This window comes from Triticum urartu, chromosome 7 (genome assembly GCF_003073215.2).
Source record: "Triticum urartu cultivar G1812 chromosome 7, Tu2.1, whole genome shotgun sequence".
In the NCBI taxonomy this organism is placed as follows: Eukaryota; Viridiplantae; Streptophyta; class Magnoliopsida; order Poales; family Poaceae; genus Triticum; species Triticum urartu.
Window position 1 is genome coordinate 716,032,228 of NC_053028.1, and position 24,853 is coordinate 716,057,080.

The following is a 24,853-nucleotide window of genomic DNA, read 5'->3' on the forward strand; positions in this document are numbered from 1 at the left end:
TGATACAATAAACCGGACATGTCACGTAAAAAAGATATCGCCCGATATAGCTTTCCTAAAACATTAGACTTGAATCACCGTTACAAAAAAAAGAGATCTGACATTCTAAAACAAATATCATCACATAATTTCCTTCTCCTTTAGTTAGAATACAATAAACAGGAGATGGAACGTAAAAAAAATCGCACGAGTTCCTTTTTTTGCATGGTAATACGTGTCTCATTCATATCAAAAGGATTGAAGTACATGTCACGTAAGGACCGACATGAAAAAACTGAAAAGATAGCAGAACATCTCTGAGCTTGACACCAACGCCCATCACCTGCCTCCGGCACCACGACAGCAGCCACCGAAGAAAAGAATGATGTATCACCTCCTCACCCGAGCTCGACGCGGCTCCATCGCTGATATGCAGCTTTGCGGACCTCCAAGGTGGCTCACCAAAAGTGAAGCCCTTACCATTGAACGAATCAGACCGGGGCAACACCCCGGACAATGCCATCGAACTCCAGATCTGACACTCCACCACGACTAAGACGTCGCAGAAGGAAACCATACCTGCCATCCACGAACCACGAACCCAGCACATGTTCCGTCTTCCAGACGTCATCGATGCAGACCACAATCTGCATCCGCTCCTGGACTACCTCCCAAACTTCACACCGACGCTGGAGCAAACGCCGTCGCAACGGCGGAGCCCGAGGACACATATCCACCACGAGGATGTCGCCGCCGCCACGCCATCCTTGCTTGAACAGACTGGTTTCCAAATCCATCCCCAACCATAGGACCGATGGCCTTTGTAAGGAAGGATCCAAAGAATCTTTATTCAGTGCTATCATCGTAGCGCCGAAGCAAAGACGATGAACAGCCTAAAAATCTAGAATACGAGGGAGTAAAAACGATCCACACGCGTGAATCCGGCGACCCCCCTCACCACTGACGACCGAGGTTGCCGGTGGAGGGGAGCCGCCGGAGGACGGCGCTGGAAGATTTGGCTCTCCTGGCGGCGGCTAGGGTTCCAGCCACCAGGGACAGGAGGAAAACGATTGGCATTCGGACCGAGTTTGTTTGAGCATCCGATAAATAAGAGATGGCACGTACGATGCTACTTTCTTCTTTAACACGGTAACAATAATATCCATTAATCGCTCATCTCCCACGCTAAACTTTGTAGAATTTCTGTAGCTTTCCTTCTCTAGCACGGTAACACTTGATATCCATCTAATCTCTCATCTCTCATGCTATAGCTTCCTTTCCCTAACACGCTAATGATTATTCTCCATCTAATTCCTCATCTTCTACACTTCTCTGCGCAGATTCCTCATTCTTCCTCTCCCTCACGACTTGATTTCCATCCACGAAACCTTTGGTGGAAGAAGGTTCAGATCGCAGACGCCGGAAGGACACGCATATACTTTGGTGGAAGCCAAAATAGTTACAGGGTAGAGATATACGCTGCTCTTTCTTCATGATGCAGCAAACTAGCGATCTATTATGCTGTTTGTTAACCAAACTCATTGTATCGTGGGCCGCCTGTTCTTAAACATGTCTACATAATTTCTTTATTTGTATTTGCTTCAATTTATCTCCAAGATCCTCTGAATTATTTACATATTTCTTTTGGCAAAGTGCAGCGGGGTTCTGCCTACTGAATGTACAAATTTGTCAAGTTCTGGTATGTTATTTACTAGGATGCTATACATGTAGATCACAACCTTTTTCTGCTGCTACAAGGGCTACTAGGAGCGTGCAACATAGGTATGCCTATAAACTCCCTTTTTCACATAAAAAAATAAGGTCCATTTTTCTAGATTTGGTTTTCTTTTTCCATGTGCGGTGTCAACTTATTATTCGTTCAAAGTGACAACAAAATGAAGATCCTATAACTCAAGCTGACAAGACGAAGTGCCATCCCGTAAACTCTGCCGTCATCACACATTCACCTGTCCAAGCTGATGTTGTTCACCGCAGTTTTTTTTTGCCTTTCCCCCAAAGGAGACATGATGGCTTTTCACCTGATTTTGTTTGTATCGTTTTGCTTAGTTTTCTTTAGCTCCAGTACTTTGATTATCTAAAAATAATAGTCGTCTATATTAGGTTTGTATCAGAACTCAGGATGCACAGTTATCTCCGCTGAATTGTTTATGATGAGATTACAGTTTTTATCAAGCTTCATTGCGGGCACTCTGCTATTTGTTGTACTATATGGAAGTTGGAGGTGGAGGACATGGATTTGTAATGATTTCAATCTCCATGAACAAATTTCTTGAGAGAGAATAAAACATTTGATAAACAGTAACGAGGCATGATCAAGTATACATGCCATAGATGCTCCTCTCTGCTTGCAACAATAAAACTTATTCACTATTCATGCTACTTCAGTTCCTTATTAGTTTGTTATGGGAACAGAAAAACTTGAGAAGGATCTAATTTTTTTGAATGTCTGGATCTCAAAGTTCTTATTGACATTGACAATGAAACAGTAGTAATGCCACATGAAATCACACACAATATACATAAGAAACAATTTTAGTACCATTAGGACCTCTCACATATGTGTTAGATCCATTCAATTTTGCTGCTGCTAATTTTGGGCAACTACTAATCATCCTCGCTATAAGCCTAAGCACGCTTAACTTTCGAGTCATATTCCCCCTAGTTTCCTGACAATAGTAAGCTGTCAATCCTATTAACCCTTAGGAGTTGAACTTGAGCATGAAGTCACACGTTTCACCGTCTGAGTTTGAAACTATTATTATAAAATCTATAATTATTTAATAACACTAATATTTCTTGAATAAGTAGTTTGACTATAGTTTGACAACAGTTTAACCAGAGTTTGACCAAAAATTCAAAAAAACTAAAATTTGAGGATAACTTTTTCCTTTCAGAACTTGTGGATTCTAAAAATATGCAAGGCGGCCTATGGCCTTCGAATTCGGAACCGACTTTTTGTGCTGAACATTTTGATATATTATACGTTTTTTTCGACATCGTATGCAAAAATTATAGCCGTTTTAATTTTTCATAACACTTCTTTGCAAAACATGTCAAAATTTATGTTTTTTAAATTTCCTAACTAGTAGATGTAGTAACATAACTACAACTTAAAGGATTTAAATTTTGAAGTATTTATCATTTTCTTTTGTTTTTTTAAACTGAAATGGCGATGGGGGGGGGGGTAGAGTTTGAAAATTGCAGAACCCCTTTAGTCCGAAATGGTCAATACGTCCACTAGTGCATGTGTTGAACTACGTCAACATCCATGGAGGTGGCATGGTAAGATTTTGTAATATTACGACATCAATGCATCTTTAGCATACATTCTTCTAAAGCTAATGTACATTGCTAACTACGACGTTATTATTACGTTCTTTAACAAAAAATCCCGAAGGATTGTTTGCCGCATCTGATGTTTCTGAAAGGTCGCCTTGATGTTATTACCTTATAGGCCAGGTCCGCCTAGGTTCACCGCTGTTCATACAAGATTTCTAAAACCAATGAAGACCTCACAATCAAAGAATGGATTTTTTTTATGAATAATCATAGGGAGCTACTTGGAAGCAACATTGAGCGAAGCGCATGAATTGAAGACAAGGTAATCTTCATTCTTCATAATGGAGAGTTAGGGGCTATTTGGTTATATGGTATTTTTTACCTTAGAGAACGTAGCAGTTCCTAGCAAATACTCATGATCATGTGCTAAAAATAATTAACTAGGGTTGTTTATGACTATGATAACGAGTTGAAGTTGCTAGATGACTATGATAATGATGGGTATGCCTTGTGTTATCATGATAATGATGATGAGTTATTATGATGATGATGATGCTTAGTTGTTATATCATTGTGAGCATGATGAGCTATTATATCTGTCGATGAAAGAAACGTGCATGAGATTCAAGTGGAGGCGGCACGGTACAAATATAAAGTACTACCAATCCAAACAAAGTCACTTTGATTAGTAGTACTTTAGATCTGCGCCATGTTGCCTCCACTTGAATCTAATCCATGTCTCGTTCACCCACTGATATAATAACTAATGATGATCATAAAATAATGTGATAAAACTACAGTATAAAAAATTTACAAACACAGTGCAAACACGCATAAGAAAAAATAATTAGCTGTAGCGTTGGTATGACAGGCGCTACTACTATGTTTAGGAGTAGCACTGGTTCCGCCAGTGCTACCGCTAGGTACCATAGCAGTAGCGTACGTCAAACTGCACCACTATTAAATATTTGCTGTAGAGCCCTAGCAATAGTGCGGGGCCCTGCGCTACTGCTAGCCGGAAACACCGCACTACTGTTGGGGTTTTCCCTAGTAGTGGTTGCGCCCGCCTAGCCTGGACACGGTCACCGAGGAAGGGCAGAGCAGCGGCAGCTCGAGGTGGCCGCGGACACGGGCAGCGACAGAACTTCGGGGGCACAGCCACGGGTGCTCCGGTGACAATAGAAGGGGTGGGGGATGTGCTAGGATCTGGGAGGTCTACTGGTGGAGGAATGAGAGGGGGTGGGGGTGCTGCTCTGCTCGAATTCGAGCCTAGCAGGGCGATGGTCATTGCGGCCATGGGCACAATGGAGGGACTCCGGTGCTCAAGGGATTATAAGAATTGTTGGTTGCAAGCCACTATTAGTAATTTGGTATAGAACATTACATCATTTGTTGGCTTTTGATCACTAGATCAATTCACCAGATAGCAGCAGCACACACACGTACGTGCAAAGCTAGCTCCCAGAGCATTATAAGATGTCCTGAAAGTTTCTTAGCATAAGTACATTATAAGATGTTAGTAACATCATAGCCCTGCCTAAGAAAGTTCCAGGTCCACAGAATATAATATACATAGTACTAACCATGGTTCATGAGTTCTAATTTTCATAAATATCAGGCAACGAATTTCACAAACTGAAGATTGGAACGACAACTTGGTGAAATAAATATATCACAACTCAATGGAGTGACCGTGTTAGAGGTCTGAATGTAACAACGCATTCCAGCTCCCAGAGCATTCTAAAAATCTATCGAGGTATGTCATTATGTGGGAAAGGACAACCCCTCTACTAAGAAAAATGAGAACCATAAAATTTATTTAGTTTCCATGACTAGAAGCAAACAGTCTAGTTAATTTGCTACCAAGATTTTGCTTGGAGAAGGTAATAAAAATGGCACTAATGGTTATCATTTTAATATCTTGTTTTCTGCTACAACAACGCAGCCGAGTCTCTCTACCAGATAAGGGAACGATCTTTGGTTAGCTCACTTTATATGGTATAAACATACTTAACTCACATATGAGAAAAGCAAATGAAATGAGCTTGTTTGCCAACAAGCTGGGATAGTATCTTGTGGAAAGCAAGCAAAATGAACACATGACAAGAGCAAAGGGAAGAAGGGAGGGGGATACCTTCAACATTTGTGGCTGAGGACGACAACACCATCGCCGGAGCTAGCGCAAACCAACCCAAACAACATGATCACTAGTAGAAAAAGGGCCTTTAGTCCCGGTTCTTATACGAACCGGGACTAAAGGTCCTCCACGTGGCTGCTGCCTGGAGGTCCACCTTTAGTTCCGGTTGGTAACACCAACTGGTACTAAAGGAAATTTTATGATTTTTTTTGAATTTTTTTGATTTTTTTTATTTTCAAATTTCTGAATTTTTTAACCTCTAATCTCTAATCACCCCTCATCACTGCTCAATTTAACCTCTAATATCTAATCACCCCTCATCATTCCAAATCATCTAACTTCCCGGACGGTCACCCATCCTCTCACTACTCCAGCCTGAGCATGCTTAACTTCCGGGTTCTATTCTCCCTCGTTTCCAAGTCTCTGCACTTGTTGTTTTCCTAACAATAATAAGATGTCAATCCTATTAACCCTCAGGAATTCAGCTTGAGCATGAAGTCACACATTTCACTGTTTGAGTTTGAAACTATTGTTCTTAAAAACAATAATTATTTAGTAACACTAATATTTCTTGAATAAGTAGTTTGACCACAGTTTGACCATAGTTTGATCACAGTTTGACCAGGTTTGACCAAAATTCAAAAAATTGAATTAATTATTTAGTAACACTAATATTCTTGAATAATTATTTAGTAACACTAATATTTCTTGAATAAGTAGTTTGACCATTGTTTGACCACAGTTTGACCAGATTTGACCAAAATTCAAAAAAACTGAAATAATTATTTAGTAACACTAATATTCTTGAATAATTATTTAGTAACAATAATACTTCTTGAATAAGTAGTTTGACCAGATTTAACAAAAATTCAAAAAAATGAAATTTGAGCATAACTTTTTTTCCTTTTAGAACTTGAGGATTCTAACAATTTGCAAACAGGTCGTATTTTCGTGCTGAACATTTTGATATATTATTTGTTTTTTTCTAACATCGTATGCAAAAGTTATAGCCGTTTTACATTTTCCCTGCACTTTTTGCAAAACATGTCCAAATTTAAATTTTTAAATTTTCCTAACTAGTAGATGTGGTAACATAACTACATCTCGAAGGATTTTAACTTTTGAAGTTTTTATCATTTCCTTTTGCTTTTTACAAAACTGAAAAGGCGATACACCGGGGGGGTAGGATTTGAAAATTGCACCATTAGTACCGGTTCGTGGCACGAACCGGTACAAAAGGTCTCAACACCATTAGTATCGGTTCGTGGCACGAACCGGTACTAAAGGCTAACCTTTAGTACCGGTTCGTGCCATGAACCGGTACTAATGGGCATCGCACCCTTTAGTACCGATTCATGGCACCAACTGGGACTAAAGGTCCCATTTGAACCGGGAGTAATGCCTGTACGGTGCCCTCGCCGCTCGAACTGGGACTAATGCTCACATTAGTCCCGGTTCGTAACGCAACCGGGATTAATGCTCTTTTCTGGCCGAACGAAAGCCCTGTTTTCTACTAGTGGATGAACCCCTTCTCTGTTCTACAATGAACCCCTTCTCTGTTCTACAGTCCTTCCTGCACATTCATAAATGGATGAAGCAAGTATTAACCTATAAAAAAGTGACCTGAATAGCAATTGTGAACCAACCGTATAATTTGTGGATTTTCAGAGATCATAACCTATAAAGAAGTGACCTAAACAACAGCCATGCAACATCTTTTTTATATGTTTCTTCAACATTTTGCTTTCTAAAGTACACATACTTCTTTCTCTTGTATAAAGCAATGTATGTTCGCATAATATTTAGAACTGCAGGACGGAAATGATCATAGAACTGTAAACTGTTGTTTATAGGTTGCATGGCATCACAAGTTGAGTATATATATATTTGATGAGTCAATATTAATTTGTGTTAAGAATCTGTTTTTGTATGTTTATTTGAGATCTTTATGATTCCAAGCAATCATCTACATCACTTGTAGTAAGTTTGCATGTACAACTCTGTTTGCAGACATGCTACTTTTACTTCTATCTGAGGACTGCATTTACTATTATTTTGGAAGATAACACCAACAAAATATCTGGATGCTGCACTAGTACATATATGGTAATTAAAATGTAAATATTCAGACCAAAGTAACAGAGAAAAGGAGATTATATTTCACATAAACTTGACCGAAACTAAATCAGAAAAAGCCATGTAAACAGGACCACAACTGGAAATATGATGTGCCACTTTCAGGTATTGGAATTTTGAAACAAGAAAGGCATCGAGTACATGACAGCAACCACAAACATGGAGTACAGGAAGATTAGGGAGGAGTTTTGTTCAAAATAAAAGCCAAGTAGCTACCGTGTGCAGACTCATGGACGCATACAGATGGGGAGCGACCGTTTACTACAGGTACCATCCCGATCTAGATGCATACCAAACCGTGGTGCTTATCTTTACCTAATATTAAAGGAAGGATTGTTTCTCCACTTTTTTTTCCATAGCGGGACCACCAGTTTTTTGGTCCGTCTTTGGTGCCTCTTACGTAAGCTCGCGATTTGTTGCTAGCTGTGTTGGCTTGTCTGTTTTTAAGGAAAAAAAGGAAGAATCCTGAACCAGAAAAACAAGCACCACTGGTGGGATTTGATCCCTAGAATGCTGGCTTGATAATCACGGTGCCAACCAGCTCAGCTACACTGCTATGTGTGTTAAAATAAATCGCCTGACTCTTTTTGATACAAGAGTAGGCGTGCGTATATAAGGTACATACAGGAGCCGTGGTACTCCTTTTAGGGGCAAGTTAGGTACTTGATATCGTCAACTGCAATGAGGCCGGCCCAAGTAATGGACCACCTGGCCTCAACCCATTTATGAACGCAGCCACATTTAATTGATTATCTAGCCTCGAATTATTAAATAGTCCCATCTTGCTTTCTTATATTCAATCCTTTCAATTTATATATCTCTTTCAAGTTCTTAGGTATCAAGGAAGCTTCTCGTGAATCAGTAAGCAAGAATAATAAGGGATGAGGAATGGAAAAACTTTGGCCCAGCCACGTGATGGAAAGATTCGGAAGGCGACCGTTCGGTCGGTAACTACCACTGCCATTATTTGTCGGTCTTTATGAGATAGGCGATTTCGTGACTGCTGCAAAGATTGGTGGCATGTTGACATACATGTTTATGTATGTTCTTCAAAATTCGTAGCTGCCATATTTTATTTTGTTCTTTATTATTTATCGGTTGCAAGCTGATACTTTCTTAAGTAGATCTATTCATTATTTTGATCCGTGCGTGACTCTTTCAAATGAAGTGCACTAGAGTGGTTGTACTAGCTATGTGGTTTGTTTTCCTCTAATGTGTATTTGAATCATTGAATATGTTTAACAATAATAGTTGCGGTATGAGGAAGACATGCATGAAAAAAGTGATTGATTAAATGATCTATGTTGTTTTTCGCCCTAATTTGTTTTTTCTTTAATTACATCCTTCATTTTTAGAAGATAATTAAATAGATGTTTCACTTGATTTTATGTGTTATTATTGGGCTTGGGCTATATGATATTTTATGTCGTTTTCTTACAAAGAATGCTTTTATTTTTTTTCCTTCTTTCCACCGTCACTCTGAATATCTGGATGTACTGAATGATACGTGTTTCAATTCTAGAAAAGTATCATAAAAAATATGTGTTTCAATTCCAAACTTTATGTCTCAGTGGTAACAGCTAATCAAACTTTTGCTAGCTTTAAGAATAATTATTCTATTATTTTTCAATTCAAACATAGCTGACATAATTTGCATTTTTCACTGTAACAAAAATTTTAGGTAGATATTTATTAGTTTAGATGTATTCTGTTCTTTAAGACGGAGGCTGGTTATGGGGATAAAATTTTCCGTTGTGACACACCGTAAGGTCTTTCGAAAGCAGTGTGCTAGAGTGTGATGACCAAGCTCATTGCCTTGAGGTTGTCATGTTTGTTGTGAGGTGGACAACGTGACCATGATGACGAAGAGAGTGGTAACATGGATAGGTCACTTGGAGTGTGCGAGAATTTTCTTTTCTCCCGTTGCAACGCATGGGCATATGTGCTAGTTCATATTTATATATGTAACAGATGCAAATACCATCCAGATTAGGGGTAGAGGGGGGAGAGAGAGGAAGCCCACCACGTACACGTGCATGACGACAAGCTGTACATCGCCGGACGGGTGGACGGGTTCAAGGACGAGGAGCACTGGCGTTCGCCGCCGCCATTGTCGAGCGGGACAAGGCCATCGGGCAAGCGCTCATCCCGAACATGCCGCTGCAGGGTGCGCCCATCAGGACATCCTGCGGGAGGTCGGCCTCGCATGGCCCTATTCCAGGAGCACCATCCAGCAGGTGGCAGGCGACGAAGAGGATCGGCCGGAGCCGCGCCGTCGCCGAAACCCTTGCCACGGGGATGGGTTGCTGGAGAGCGCTAGTGGTGAATCTAGCCGAAGGGGAGGAAGGAGCAGAGAGAGAGGGGAAGATGGAGGTAGGCTGCGCGCCGGCCATAGCGGCTGGAAGTCGTCGGAATCATGGGGCGGCGGCGAGGAGTCGCGTGGGAGGAGATATGGGGGCTGCAGAGGGAGAGAGGAGCGGCTGAGAAGGGATTAGGGTTAGCATTTTATACCAGGAACGGTTAGCCGGGCTCGATCGGGCTTGAGTGGGCCTGCGGGGCTGTACTTGTCCGTCCATGGCAGTATTCAAAAACGTCATCAGAAATCCATCATAGATTAACAGGTTTCTTGTAGTGTCTCATGGAAGGCAACTGGCAGCCTGTGACACCTACCTCCAGGGATCCAAAGACATGCCCAGATCAAGTTGTGCAGGCTTCTGAAACTTGTCTGTCATACCATCAGGTTGACATCTGTCACGTCAAAGAACTTACAATACAGGAAGCTGAGCAACCAGTATGTTTCATCCTTTGTCAATACTATTGACTACGAATTGATGGTGAGAGGAGTGCAGAATACCACACAGAAAGCTCAAGCCCCTCATGCTAGCAGAGTAAGATAATTATCATACATCTTACTCCTGTATTATGCATTGAACCATCTCTAAATATTTATGTGTGAATCAGGCAAAAAAATAACATGTAAATTTCCGGTTGTAGAACTGTACAACTGCATATATCTTTGCTACGTATAAAGATTGGAGTTGGTGGTGAGTTCACGTATGGGTCCAACATCCACATGTGAAACTAGCAACCTTCCCTGAGACATACTCCCTCCGTTCCAATATAGATGACTCAACTTGGTACTAACTTTAGTATAAAGTTGAGTCATCTATTTTGGAACGGAGGGAGTATATTTTATTGGATGTCCCCAAAGGGACTCCAAAAGACATATAAACAAATGTAATTTACTCAGATATGAGATATATCATAAATAAACAAATACACTACTTCCATGTGAGACCAACTTTTTGTAAAAGACATAAATAACAAAGACAAAGAGGTGACTTCAACCCAAATCGATCATGATTTTAGTTCTCTCCCAACCTAATATGGTTATTTAATATTCTCGGACGACATTGATAAAGGGCACTAATGTTATTTCACCACCTCTAAGCCAATGGTTCCGTAGCAATGCACAGACATCGTGCTAGTATGGAGAAGGATTGGTGGCTTGACATTATAAAAGTAACAATAAAATGATGGTAACCACAAACATCAAAAGGTAGTACTGACCTTGCAAGGTAATCTGTTTTGGATTTCATAACGTGAAAAGACATACATGATAGAGGTGTGGTCCTCCTTGTCCTCCTGTGTGCTCTTCCTCATACATCTTGGAGGAAGACATGGCTAGAGTCGATGTAGGGCAGAAGTGTAGAAGTTGTATTGGACCCAAGACACCGGTTCAACCGGCCTGCACCAGCAAGACAACGATTTGCCGTGAGCGGCGCCCCTCGAGGTGGGCGCCACCCTAACACCTGCATGATAAGGAGGAATAAATTGAACTGGAAAGCCTCCGCTTTCTTGCAATTTGAATACGTCGACTGATCCTCCACTCATCTCCCATTCCACCAACACCGAGATCAGATCGAGTAATTAAATCCATCAAAATTGGGGGATGCAAGGAAGGGTAAGAGACACAAACTATTAGATCGGGATGGACTTGCTATTGCTGGCAAGATTCTCCATCTGGATGATAGTGACATCGTCGGAGAAAGCAAGCACCATCCGCTGCAATCGCCATGATGATGGGGACATCATCGTAGGAAGCAGGCACCCGATGCCGTGATCACCATGATCTTTTTTTGTGACTTTCGTTGAGATGTGCTTCATCCCATGGTTGCCATTTCTGTCGTTTCTCACACTGCATCCGGCTCCCCCTCATTTTCTCACTCCAACGATGACCGTGTCGGTGATCCACATAGGTTTGTCCTAGTCCGAGACTGGGTGGGGTGGGGGTACGAAGCAAGGCAAGACGCGGGGAAGTGCTGGGGGCGTGAGGCTCTCGGAGGTGGATACATATCTATATCATGACAGTCCATTCATGATCAGATGTCAACCTGCGTTAGTGATTAGTAGCAAACATGCCTGTGCGTTGCAATGAGAGAGGGAAAATCAGCCCCCTACACACACACACTGGACGATAACAGCAAATCCCTGAAATCTCCAGACAGCAAACAACATGAGAAGTGGTGTTGTGCAAAAACAGAATGGTTGGATGATTTTTGAAGTATACTCACGGTGTTTCAAAAAATCTTCACGGGCACAATTTCAAAAAATATGGAGATTAACATTAAGCCATTTGTTTACCTAAAGCTCGTATCAACAGATTAGTGTACATCATCGTATACTGGTTGGTTATTGTGCACGATGGAAAATAGGATGACTATGTACCTATTGTAACCTTTAGCACATGGTATGTGATGTGATAGCAATGCCTCCATAGTGTGTGTCATTGTGTCCATGTGCATGGCAACTCTATGTGTGTAAATATGCATGTTTTGCTATGTGTAGTGAGATATCTAGGGATATTATCATGGGATCATGTTTTCAAATGTGGAGGAAACTTATTTACTTTCAAATGGTGACTGACCTTGCGTAGTTCACCTCTGATGCCATGCCACGAGCGCACCTTCGGTTTGGAGAAAACTGCATTTCCTTAGTTGGTGTGGGGAGGGAGGGAGGGGGAGCTGACATGGATGGTGGGGAGCGGACGTTGGGTTGGCGGAATGTCCTGGAGTTCCCCATTTGGATATGGATTTGCATGTCAGCGTGGAAGCCGATACAGTCGTGCGTGAGTTAGAGATGAAGCTGACGGTGGAACTGCATCGGAGCGGCTATGTCTCGCCTTAGGTTAGTTATATTTCTTCTCTTTTGTTCATATTATCAAAAATATTCTAAATACATATATACCAAAATTTCAATTTACTTTAATTTTTTTAATGTAGTCTACATAATTTGTTAAGGTAATTTTTAAAAATGTTGAGTGCATTCAAACAAAATCTTGTGACATTTAAAAAAATATGCTTATGTTCCAAAAAATGTATGTGCCATTTAAAATAATGTTTGTACAATGAAAAATAAATGTTCCATACCATTCAAAGAATACATTAAATTTACAAAAATGAAATATTAGTTTTAAAATATGTTCGTGGCATTTTTTTAATAAAATTTAAAAAACACATAGTTTTAAAAACAATTAATCGCATTGGAAAAAATGTTTCATCATGTATTTGTATTTTTATCACATATTGGAAAACATATATTTGAAAAAATGTTAATCACGTATTTGGAAAATGTGAAACGTGTATAAAAAATGTTTTAGATGTATATAAAAATATACAATGTATATGAAAAATGTGGGGACCTGGAGGAAAGTATTAGGTTGAACGAAAGTCCACCAGGTTATCTTTCCACAACGTAAGACCAATAAGCCGATTTGTTCTCGTCTCTCAGGAAATGGATCAAGCGAAAGTTGGGGCCATGACAAGGAAGTTTGTCTGTCTCCACTGCGCCGGTGCCTATATCTAGCATTATGCGAGACGATAAGATGAGCTACTATCTAGTGATCGTCTGGTTCGTGGAATCCTGTAGGGCGCGACCGACTTAATGGGTATAGAGCCGTTTTGTCATAGGATTTTTTGGGCTATTTTTTATTTTTCCTTTAGTTTTTCATAATTTTTCTTCGTTCTTTTCTACATTTTCACAGGTTTTCTTTCAATTTATATGGTTTTATTTATTCTCCACCATTCTCATGGTTTTTTATTTCCTTTCTTTTTCTTTGTTTTGCTCCGGTCTTCTATGTTTATTTCTTGGTTTTCAATGCTTTTATCTTTCCTTTCCTTTTTCCTTATTTCTCTCGGTTTCCCCTTAGTTTTTCATTATTTTTCTATCCACAATTTTTTGTGTATATCTAACTTATATTTCTAATAAAAAATTAAAAAAATTCAATACATGGTTACAAGTTTTATACACATTTTATGTAACATTTTATGAACCATTGATTAAAAATTATAAAATAAAAGATTAACATTTTATGAATATCTGATCAACATTTTTCTTATATATTTTAATCATTTTTAAAAACTTGATTAACATTTTTCAGATAATATATTAACATTTCATCTATACAGATTTAACATTTTCCAAATGCTTGATTAACATTTTTCAATTACTTTTTCAACTTTTTTTAAATGCTTGATTAAAAACTTTTATACATAATCAGAAAATTCATCATTTTTTAATACATGATAATCATTTTTTCTATGCACAAATAATATTTCTAAATGCTTGATTAAAAAATTTATATAGTTTTAAACATTTTTAGAAATGCATGACTAAATTCGTATATACATGGCAAAAGATTTTCATCATTTTTTTAATTCATGCTGAACATTTATTCTATGCACACCTAACATTTTTCAAATACTTGTTCAACATTGTTTTTCAAAATGCTTGATTAACATTTTTATATACGTGATCAAACAATTTCATCATTTTTTTAATACTTGATTGACATTTTTCAAATACTTGTTCAATATTTTCCGACCACTTGATTAACATTTTTTTTAAATACTTGCTCTAAAATTTTCAAATAGTTGATCAACATTTTTGAAGTACTTGTTCAACATTTTTCGAATGCTTGATTAATATTTTTCAAATACTTGTTCAATATTTTCCAAATGTTTTTTCCATAGTGTTTTTTGTAACATATATATTTAGAATATTTTAAAATATAAAAAAACTACAAGAATAAACCCGCATACCATTAGAATAGTATTTTAGAATAGTATTTTAGTTTAACATAGTGTTTTTAGAATAGTATTGATTAAAGGAGGTCGTGGCATCCCGCCCGCATGGGTCGGCCTATCTTGCTCGCTCCCTTTAGCAAGTCGGAATCTAGACTTGCTAAAGACAAGATATAGGGGTGGCACGGCTTGGTGGCCAGGATTTCCGATTCGCCTTATGTTCGACCGTTTCTTTGTTTTTCAAAACGGGCGCACACCATCCCTCTCCATTGGGCCGGCCCGTTTAGCGTTTTTATTTTCTGTTAAAAGAACCTCCATTATTTTCCGCATGCAGCGGAGCTTCTTCCCTTGTTCACTATAGATCATTGACCTCTCTGACGTGATCAAGATCTGCTAGGGCCCCCATGAGGACCTCCGCCCCGGCGGCGACGCTCCATCAGTGGGGGAGAGCCTGTTGTTGGCGGTTGAAACCAATGGGCAACGGAGAAGCATTCCTCTTAGGCCTTGTACTATGTTAGATGCTTAGGGAGGCGCTTAGAAAAATAAACTGACTTTTTCTGAAGCACGAGTGCCTATTCTTCAGGAGAGACACCTAATTAAGTGTCTACTCTCTACAAATAAGCACCGGTTCTTAAAGAAAGATTGGTTTATTTCTCTAAGCACCTCCTCTAAGCGTCTTGCATCGTACAAGGCCTTAGCAGAATCTTTCTTTGGCACCAGCGTGGCGAGGTTACATGTTTATGTGCTAAAACTCTCTTTTTTCCCTATTCCTGGGGCAGTTCTCTAACCAATCTTCACTGCTGCTGATTATTCCTTGAGGCACTTAGCTAATCTCTATGTTCAGGCATTGACATTGCCTGCCTGCTCTAATTTTTTCTTAGAAAGGTCATTGATGGTGACGGAAAAATAAAATAAAAAAAGCAAGTAAGTCAAGCTATGTTCAGGCCCAATTTGTCATAACAGCTTCATAATGTGCCTTCGTTTTTGCTCCTTTGATGCATATGGCCTTCACTACTGATTATGCCTAAGGCAGGGCTGCCTACTCCAATTTGTTCTTTGAAACAATCCACCGGTGGTAACGGAATCCTCCCATTTCGTCTGTGTTTCACATTGTCACAATCTTTCTTCATCGCTGCCCCATTGGTAGTTTGATGCACATCATATTACCTGTTTGTCGTTGCATTTTACCTATTTAATTGGCATATGATATTATATTTTGTTCTTCGTCAGACCTTTCCAAACTAGAGCTTTGGTTCTTGGAAATCACAAAAGAAGGGCAAGTGATGGTGATGGGAAAGAAGGAAATAGAAGCAGGTAACGTGAGCTACCATTTTGTTCACACTCTTTGAAGTAGCTTTTAGAACTCGAGCAAATATTTGCTCGGAAACCATGAAGGGCCAGTGATGGTGACCTGCGTACCATTTTTGTGCATATTCTTTCAAGCAGTTTTTTTTTTGAATTTTCACCGGGGGGAGTTTTCCCCACCTGAATTTTTTGTATAGATATGTGGACCAAAGGCCCAGATGAGGCATCGTACATTCACAAGGTCAAGAGAGAGAGAGAGAGAGAGGGGGGGGGGGGGGGGTTCAAACCCAGCAGCAGGGGGCTCAAACAGGATTGGAAAAACAGGGCAGCCAGGCATCCACCGCGTGTTTTAGGGGGCGAGGCAGACGAACACGCCAGAGCACCGCGTCGTCCCTGCACCGGCTGAGGAGTCCAGGGAGCGACGGAGGAGCCCTCTGGAAGACCACCGCGTTCCGGTGCTTCCAAAGGTGCCAGCAGCAGAGGAGCAGGAAGGTTGGGCCCGTCCCCTCCGGCACCCGTGGCGGCGCGGCGAGGAGGTGAAGCGAGCGGACGGAGGTAGTCTCCAGGGAGCTCTTCCCGACCACAGCCCAGAAGCGTCGGGCGAACGCGCATCCGAAGATGAGGTGATCAGCCGTCTCGAGGGGAGCGGAGCTTTCAAGCAGTTTTAACATGCTCCCTCTTACCTCCTCTTTTCACATAAAAGATTAGAGTATATAATAGCTTTGAGTCGTTGATCTCATTAATTAGTGGTCTGATATTAACCCCTACCTTCTTACCTCACATGTAAAAATAGGGGGTAAGAGGGAGCATGTTAAAATTTCCCCTTTCTTTAATACAAATTTCACTGACTTTCTTCATTTCGATGTGTGCACCAGGTCTGCCAGCACCCTAGGGTACAAAATGTATTCTTTTACTCTCATACACGGTATGCAAACTAGCTAGAGGAAATTCATTCAAACTGGTGAACTTCAGGTTAGCAACTCAACACAAACCAAGTGCTTCTTTCTTGTGACTGCTCTCGTGTTTGCATAACTAGTACTTTTAATTAACAGCGGAGTGATATCCAACCCAGTTGAAACCTTTGTTACATCAGTTTACTTCCTCATGCTTCTTATCAAATATAGCTTAGGCCGGAAGCTTAGGCCACATGATATTTAATCATTTGATTAGTGGGGGCGCTACAAACAATGTATTTTAGTAATTTGTTTGGCCCAAATCATGATCTTCGCCAATTTGGATTTGGTTCTCTTGTGAAAATTGCGAGTTGCAGAGATGACAAACATGAAAAGCAAGATCAAGTTGTGGCACCAACGCAAAGGTTGCAGGAGGCTTGTGCAGTTAGAGATGTTGTTAGATTGACTAGTCACATTGGGCCTGGGTCATGCCAACACAAGATCTGGTCAAACCATGGTATTCTTGAGACTATGTCAGATCGGATATCTATGTGACTTGTCGGTTAAGGAGATGAACAGAAGCTTTCGGTTAACTCATGTAAGGTGGGAGGCCAATGTAGTGGCTCGTCGTTGTGCTAAACAGGCTATTTAAAATGTGTATCAACTTTGTTACGACCTTTCTTCATGATTGTTCTTGTATAAAAGTACATTTCTATTACCATTGCATAGTTAATAGAATTCCAGATTTTTGACAGAAAAAAAATCAAAGGAGAATATTTCTTTATCCAAACATGTCAGAATACATATTTTCCCAGAGAAAATTCAATTAATACATTTTTTGTTTGTTGCAAATGGTAATCCATGGAATCAGTCCTTGTGTGTGTCTGGCTGTCCTTGGCACAGCCCCTCGTCAGCCGGGCTTCCCTTGTCCGCCAAATCAGAGTCTTCCGCTGCCGACCTCTCGTCTCATCTCTGAGTCGATAGATCTCCTCTCTTTCCCGTCTTCTTCACCGTCGCGCACCCCCCACTCTCTGAGATCTGCCAAGGCACCAACGAGGACCTCCGCCGCGGTCTCTAGTCAGGTAAGATCAATATTCTCCCACCCTTAGCTCGTTGATGGGATGGGAGGAGTTGTTGGTGGCTTCAACCAATGAGCAGTGAAGGCCATGTCAGATTGGATCTCAGGAGAATATTTAGGATGGATATTAATTTTCGGATTGTAGTATAGACAATTAATAGCTTATATTGGTGAATATTTATGATGGCCTCGCTTCTTCGTGTGCAATTGCAAAATTGGAGTAATTTGTGAGACAATATGTATGAGGGATTGATATAATTTGAGTATTAGTGTAAATTCTTATTATGGTAATTTACCCGAGGATTAGTATAATTTCGATGGTGGCATGGTTGTTTGGTGTAGTTTTGCACTGAGTTTTGCTGGCCCATTAGTACTTCTATCGCCGAATTATTTCCTTCGCACCAATTTTGGAGACTCATTTTATCCTATTTCCTTTTTATTTTTTCATTTTTCCCTTTTCCATTCTTTGTTTTTTCACTTCTTTTTTTGCTCATGCCCCCCCCCCTTTATTACCTTTTTCATTAGTAAAAGCATTTGTCTTTGTGTTTATATGAGTATTTGTGAAAAAAGAACACAAAAGACATGTTTTAAAGCCTGGTGAATAATTTTAAAATACATATTGAATGAGTTTTTAAGCCAGAATGTTTATTTAACACACGCTGAACATTACTTTAATAGATGGTGAATATTTTTTTCAGCCCAGTAAACATGTTTAATTTTTTTGAACAAAAAACATGTTTTAATATATGGTGAATACTTTTAAAAACACGGTGGACATATTTTGTAGATGATGGGCAATACACTATAAGCATTTCTTATGACAGGATGAACATTAATGTAATCCTGGTGAACATTTTCTAATACATGGTGAACATTTTTTTTAACTCGTCGGACTTTTTTAGTACACCATGAACTTGCTTTGAAGCCTACCAAGATTCATTAAAACATGGTGAACATTTTCTTAGTACATGATAATCATTTTGATATACACGCTGAATGTATTTTTACAAAAATGTGCATGCATTTTTATGTGAATGTTCGGATATTTTTTAAAACATTAATATTTATAAAATATCCACATATTTTTAGAAATGTTCACGTGGTTTAAAAATTGTTTGCTGAACTATTATTGTTTTTCATATTTTATTTCTAAAAAATCATGGTTTTGTACGAAATGTAAAAAAGACCACAAAAAAGGAGAGACTCTCTATATTTTTAATTAAAATAATTTCTTATGAATTTCACGTATACTCTTGCCTTGAATGTTGTTGATGTGGGAAAAATAAGGTACCAAACAGCATACCTTTTTTTTCTTTTGCTTTTTAAGACAAGGTTGGAGTTGGGATTACATTGTGTTACAGGTAGCGTCCAACAGATACTACAGGTAGAGTCACACGATAAAGCTCTTTCAGGCTTGTAAAATTCCAGAACCAGTTGTGCTTGAATGAAGTGCCAAAGAAGTAGTTACGAGACATATCAAGGACCTCGAGATGTGTGAGGTTGGACTTGGAATGTAAATTACTAGCACACACGGTACTATTAAGGCCACATCCGCGCAAGCGGAGCACTTTAAGAGAAGGGAGCATGTTAAATGTGTGAACCCAATCCCTCATGAAACTAAGATCCACAAAGCTCATGTCAAGATGACTCAGCAAAGAGAGGCGTGGCAACCATGCAAGATCCACTGATTGAAGATCATTCCATCTGACATCAAGATATTGCAACTTGGAGAGATTCCCATGTTGGGAAGATATCATCCCACTGAAAAATGCCCACGAGGTTGAGATACCTTAAGTTGCCGAGGGAACCCATGAAAACAGGCATGCTTGTGCCGTTGAAGTAATTATAGCTCGGATCAAGATACCTTAGGTGTTGCAAAGTAGCCAGAGCGGAGCTCATCTCTCCTACCGCCAAGCTCAATGATCTGCTCATGTTTGGACGATAGCCATAGTTATCCATGTCGATGTTGCGGAGGTTGAGCTTGATTACATGGCCAGTTCGGTTGCTGCACTGAATTCCCTTCCATTGACAACAGTCGACGAGGCTTGCCTTGAAGGACAGGAGCGCATCTCGCTCACTACTAAGGCAAGTTTCTGAATTCTGATACACTCGCTTGACCATGGGAAGTGGATGCTGCTTGGGAGATGAGCAAGCAAAGGAGTAGTGCAGTTGCTCGAACGAGGAGCGCGAGCTTAGTCATATTGGTCGATCGGAAATGGCAGACGAAGAAGACAGTGGAGTGGAGCGAGCAGCTTATCTCTATTCATCCACAAGCTACTTTAAGCTAGTCCTGTGGCACTACTTTTCCTGTGCTGAAGTTGTCGCTAGAATTTATAATGATTCGGACATTCTACCCTGCACAGCACGGCAGACAAGATTCGCTCAATAAGGAGAGTCGAGCATGCCAACCAGGGCACACAAGCATAGGTGCTAATTCCTAAAAACCGATTCAGAGGAGGCTCCATGGAGCCCTTTCAAGGAAACATTAGTATTCATTTACTTATTCACGAGAAAACATAGTTTCATACACTGCAGAATGTTCTGGATTTTTTTACGTGTAGATATAGATGTACAGTATATGTGCATGAATTTTCATCAATATACGCATTTAGATGTGTCGTATAAAAGGATAAATACATAAACCAAAATGGGCATGTATTTTTGTTTCACATACGTAAATACAGTGGGACCCTCCAGAATAGCAAACTCCTGCCGAGTTCTTTCAATTTTTCTGGAACCTCATTTGTAACGATCTCCTTAGGCTTTTTCATGACTTTTATGAGGGCAAGATTAACATTTCAAGGCTTAACTATGGTGTAGTCACTTTGCTTGCTAAGGGGCAGGGGGCTGATAGGATTCAAATGTACTGCCCCATCTGTATGCTGAACGTGCCTTTTAAATTTTTTACAAAAGTTCTTAACAATAGAGCTATGAAAATTGTGGATAAAACAATTTCTAAAGCTCAATCTGCGTTTATAAAAGGGCGCTACATCCTGGACAATGTGCTTATGCTTCATGAAGCTATCCACTCTTTACATAGAAATAGATGTTCTGCTGTGCTTTTTAAGGTTGATTTCGAAAAAGCTTACGATAAAATTAATTGGAGTTTCATGCTTGATGTCCTAAAGATGAAAGGCTTCCCTGAACGTTTTGTCTAGTGGACAAAAGATGTCGTTAGTAATGGAAAGGTTGCCATCAATATTAATGATGTTATTGGCCCGTATTTTGTTACTAGGAAGGGTTTGAGGCAAGGGGAACCGTTTTCCCCCTTGCTTTTCAATTTGGATGCTGATGTTCTTGCTACCCTGGTGCAAAGGGCGCAATAACAAGGATTTATCAAGGGAGTGTTGCCTAGGTTGTATGCAGGAGGTCTAAATATTTTGCAATATGCGGACGATACTATTTTCTGTTTTGAAGATAACCTTGAGGGGGCTAGGAACCTCAAAATTATTCTATGTGTTTTTGAGCATTTGACCGGTCTGAAGATTAATTTTTTAAAAAGTGAAATATTCTGTTTCAGTAAAGCTTTGAAGAAACAAAGCTTAGTCAGACCACTAAATATACATGTGGGCTTGAAATATACTTAGTCTCCTCATATTTGTCAGACCACTAAACCCTCTAGGTACCATACATCCTCCAGGAAGTGAAAGTAACCTCAGCTGGCCAAGCTTCACAATGCTATCAGGAAGATTCACCAATTTTATACATCCAACAAGGACAAGGAATTGCAACAGTTTCATCTTGCCAATGTTCTCTGGAAGTATAGATATGTCGGCATTTACTAGTGCAAGATACCTCAGGTGCTTGAGCTGATACAATGATTCAACCAATACAGCCATATCTGCAGATTCTATATGCAGAGTCCGCAAACTAGAAAAGGTAACCAATGAATCACCAGGCATCATCTTAATCTGGACAGCTGAGATCAATGTTCTCACTGATTGCTGCGCGTGTAGAGATTTCCAATCAAGTTCACCTGATTGTGATCGGTTAGTTTCTATGGACAACCGAAGAAACTTTTGTGAACCAAGTTTACCAAGAATATCATTGTCTCCGTCTTGAGCTATGAGTGCTTCATCTTTAGTCATGTACTGAGCAAATGAGCGAACAACATCATGCATGTTGCAAACCCATAATTCAGCATACAATTTATCTGGCTCTATCATGCTCCTAGATACCAACTCCTTGTAGTAATTTCTTCCCAATTCTTCCAAATCACTAGAGTTTCCTTGAATAAATCCTTCGCTTATCCACATTGCCACGACTTTATCTATATTAAAAATTCTACTTTTAGGAAGAAAAGAATAGTATAAAAAGCACTGCTTCAGGTAAGAAGGCATATACTCATAGCTTAAGTATACTGTATGATTGAGATCATCGGGCAATTTAGTTGTTGACCATTTAGAATCATCCAAAACCTGCTGCCAGTCACGACGTAGCCCCCCACTTTCACGCAAGAGTCCTCCCATCACTTTCACAGCAATTGGTAAACAATCACATTTCTGTATAATTTCCAGTCTGATATCCTTTAGCGTATTGATGTGGTCTTCATCTATCTCACTTGAGCATGCCTGCAAACATACAGTACAAGGGACCGATACAGTTAATTAAGTACATACCAAGATCCTCTATGATGTGGTCCATTTATTAAAGTACAAGAAGTACATGCCAAGAAGAAAGGTTATTAATCTATTTACTCATCTTTCTCCTACATACTGAAGATTTCTCCACATGTAACTTACATACTTTATGGCTAGAAGAATATACTTTAGTACCACTCTCTCATCACTGTTATTGGAAGTAACTCCAAATTTAGCAGAAAGCATATATTGTTTTATCATTTTCATATTTTATGGTAACGAGAAATTATGTTATCTCTCAAGTGTCTAAAATGCATAATTCTACGACAAACATTAATTAAATTTGTGTGCAGATGTTTTAGCCCAATTACTGCCAACTTATAGTCTAGTTCTTTTCTTGTTATATTATTTTGTTGTATTGGCAGGGGTTCACAGAAATTGTTATTTTTCTGTCTTAAAATAACTTTTCATTTATATTATATCCTATGACACCGTCAAGTAGCTGAGCACTTAGATCTTCATCTGAGATGTTGGAAAACACGACTGGATATTCACAAAGGTTACTCACTACATAAATATATGACCCATGTCTCTTCACTGGTAAAAACGATACATATATAATTATCCAAATTTCTAATTATTTCTCAAGCTTGATTAAGCAAATCTAGGTGTATTTGAATGTTTCTCAATTAGTGTTGTGGCATGTTTCCTTGTTTAGCACCATGCTTTGTTGGCACTTGCAAAATACTCCCTCCGTCCCATAATGTAAGACGTTTTTTAACACTATTGTAATGTCAAAAGACGTCCTATATTATGGGACGGAGGGAGTAGGACATAGAAATCACTAAATTTGGGAGCATCCTAACATTTCTCGTAATTAACTACATAGTACTCTTAAAGTCTTAATAAGTAGATGAAGATAACGAAAGAGATTAGAGTTTAGTTAAGAACGGACCTGCTTCTTGAGCAATGACCAAGCATCTACATGGTGGTACGTGTTGGGGAACGTAGCATAAATTCAAAATTTTCCTACGTGTCACCAAGATCTATCTATGGAGAGACCAGCAACGAGGGGAAGGAGAGTGCATCTACATACCCTTGTAGATCGCTAAGCGGAAGCGTTCAAGTGAACGGGGTTGATGGAGTCGTACTCGTCGTGATTCAAATCACCGATGACCAAGTGCCGAACGCACGGCACCTCCGCGTTCAACACACGTACAGCCCGACGACGTCTCCCACGCCTTGATCCAGCAAGGAGAGAGGGAGAGGTTGAGGAAGACTCCATCCAACAGCAGCACAACGGTATGGTGGTGATGGAGGAGCGTGGCTATCCTGCAGGGCTTCGCCAAGCACCACAGAAGAGGAGGGAGAGAGAGATGCAGGGCTGCACCAACGAGAGATCGAATCGCGTGTGTTATGGGCAGCCCTATGCCTCATATATATAGGGAAGGGGAGGGGCTGCGCCCCCTCTAGGGTTCCCACCCCCTAGGGGGGCGGCAGCCCTAGATGGGGATCAAGGATGGCGGCCAAGAGTGGGAGAGGAGAGGGAGGCGCACCAATATGGGCCTTAAGGCCCATATCCCTTAGGGTTTGCCCCCTTTCCACCTCTTAGGCGCCATGGGCCCTTGTGGGAGGCGCACCAGCCCACTAAGGGGCTGGTCCCTCACCACTCTTAGCCCACGCAAGCCTCCGGGGTTGGTGGCCCCACTTGGTGGACCCCCGGGACCCTCTCGGTGGTCCCGGTACGTTACCGATAAACCCCGAAACTCTTCCGGTGACCAAAACAGGACTTCCCATATATAAATCTTTACCTCCGGACCATTCCGGAACTCCTCGTGACGTCCAGGATCTCATCCGGGACTCCGAACAACATTCGGTAACCACATACAAACTTCCTTTACAACCCTAGCGTCATCGAACCTTAAGTGTGTAGACCCTACGGGTTCGGGAGACAAGCAGACATGACCGAGACATTCTCCGGTCAATAACCAACAGCGAGATCTGGATACCCATGTTGGCTCCCACATGTTCCACGATGATCTCATCGGATGAACCACGATGTCAAGGATACTTGCCCGAGATTCGATCGTCGGTATCCCGATACCTTGTTCAATCTCGTTACCGGCAAGTCTCTTTTACTCGTTCTGTAACACATCATCCCATGATCAACTCCTTGATCACATTGTGCACATTATGATGATGTCCTACCGAGTGGGCCCAGAGATACCTCTCCGCTTACACGGAGTGACAAATCCCAGTCTCGATTCGTGCCAACCCAACAGACACTTTCGGAGATACCTGTAGTGCACCTTTATAGTCACCCAGTTACGTTGTGACGTTTGGTACACCCAAAGCATTCCTAC

General features: G+C 40.4%; 1 pseudogene; it reads right to left on the minus strand.

The window, feature by feature from the left end:
* Window positions 1-19,265: 19,265 nt before the first annotated feature.
* Window positions 19,266-20,159, minus strand: LOC125519626 (annotated as a pseudogene).
* Window positions 20,160-24,853: the final 4,694 nt, after the last annotated feature.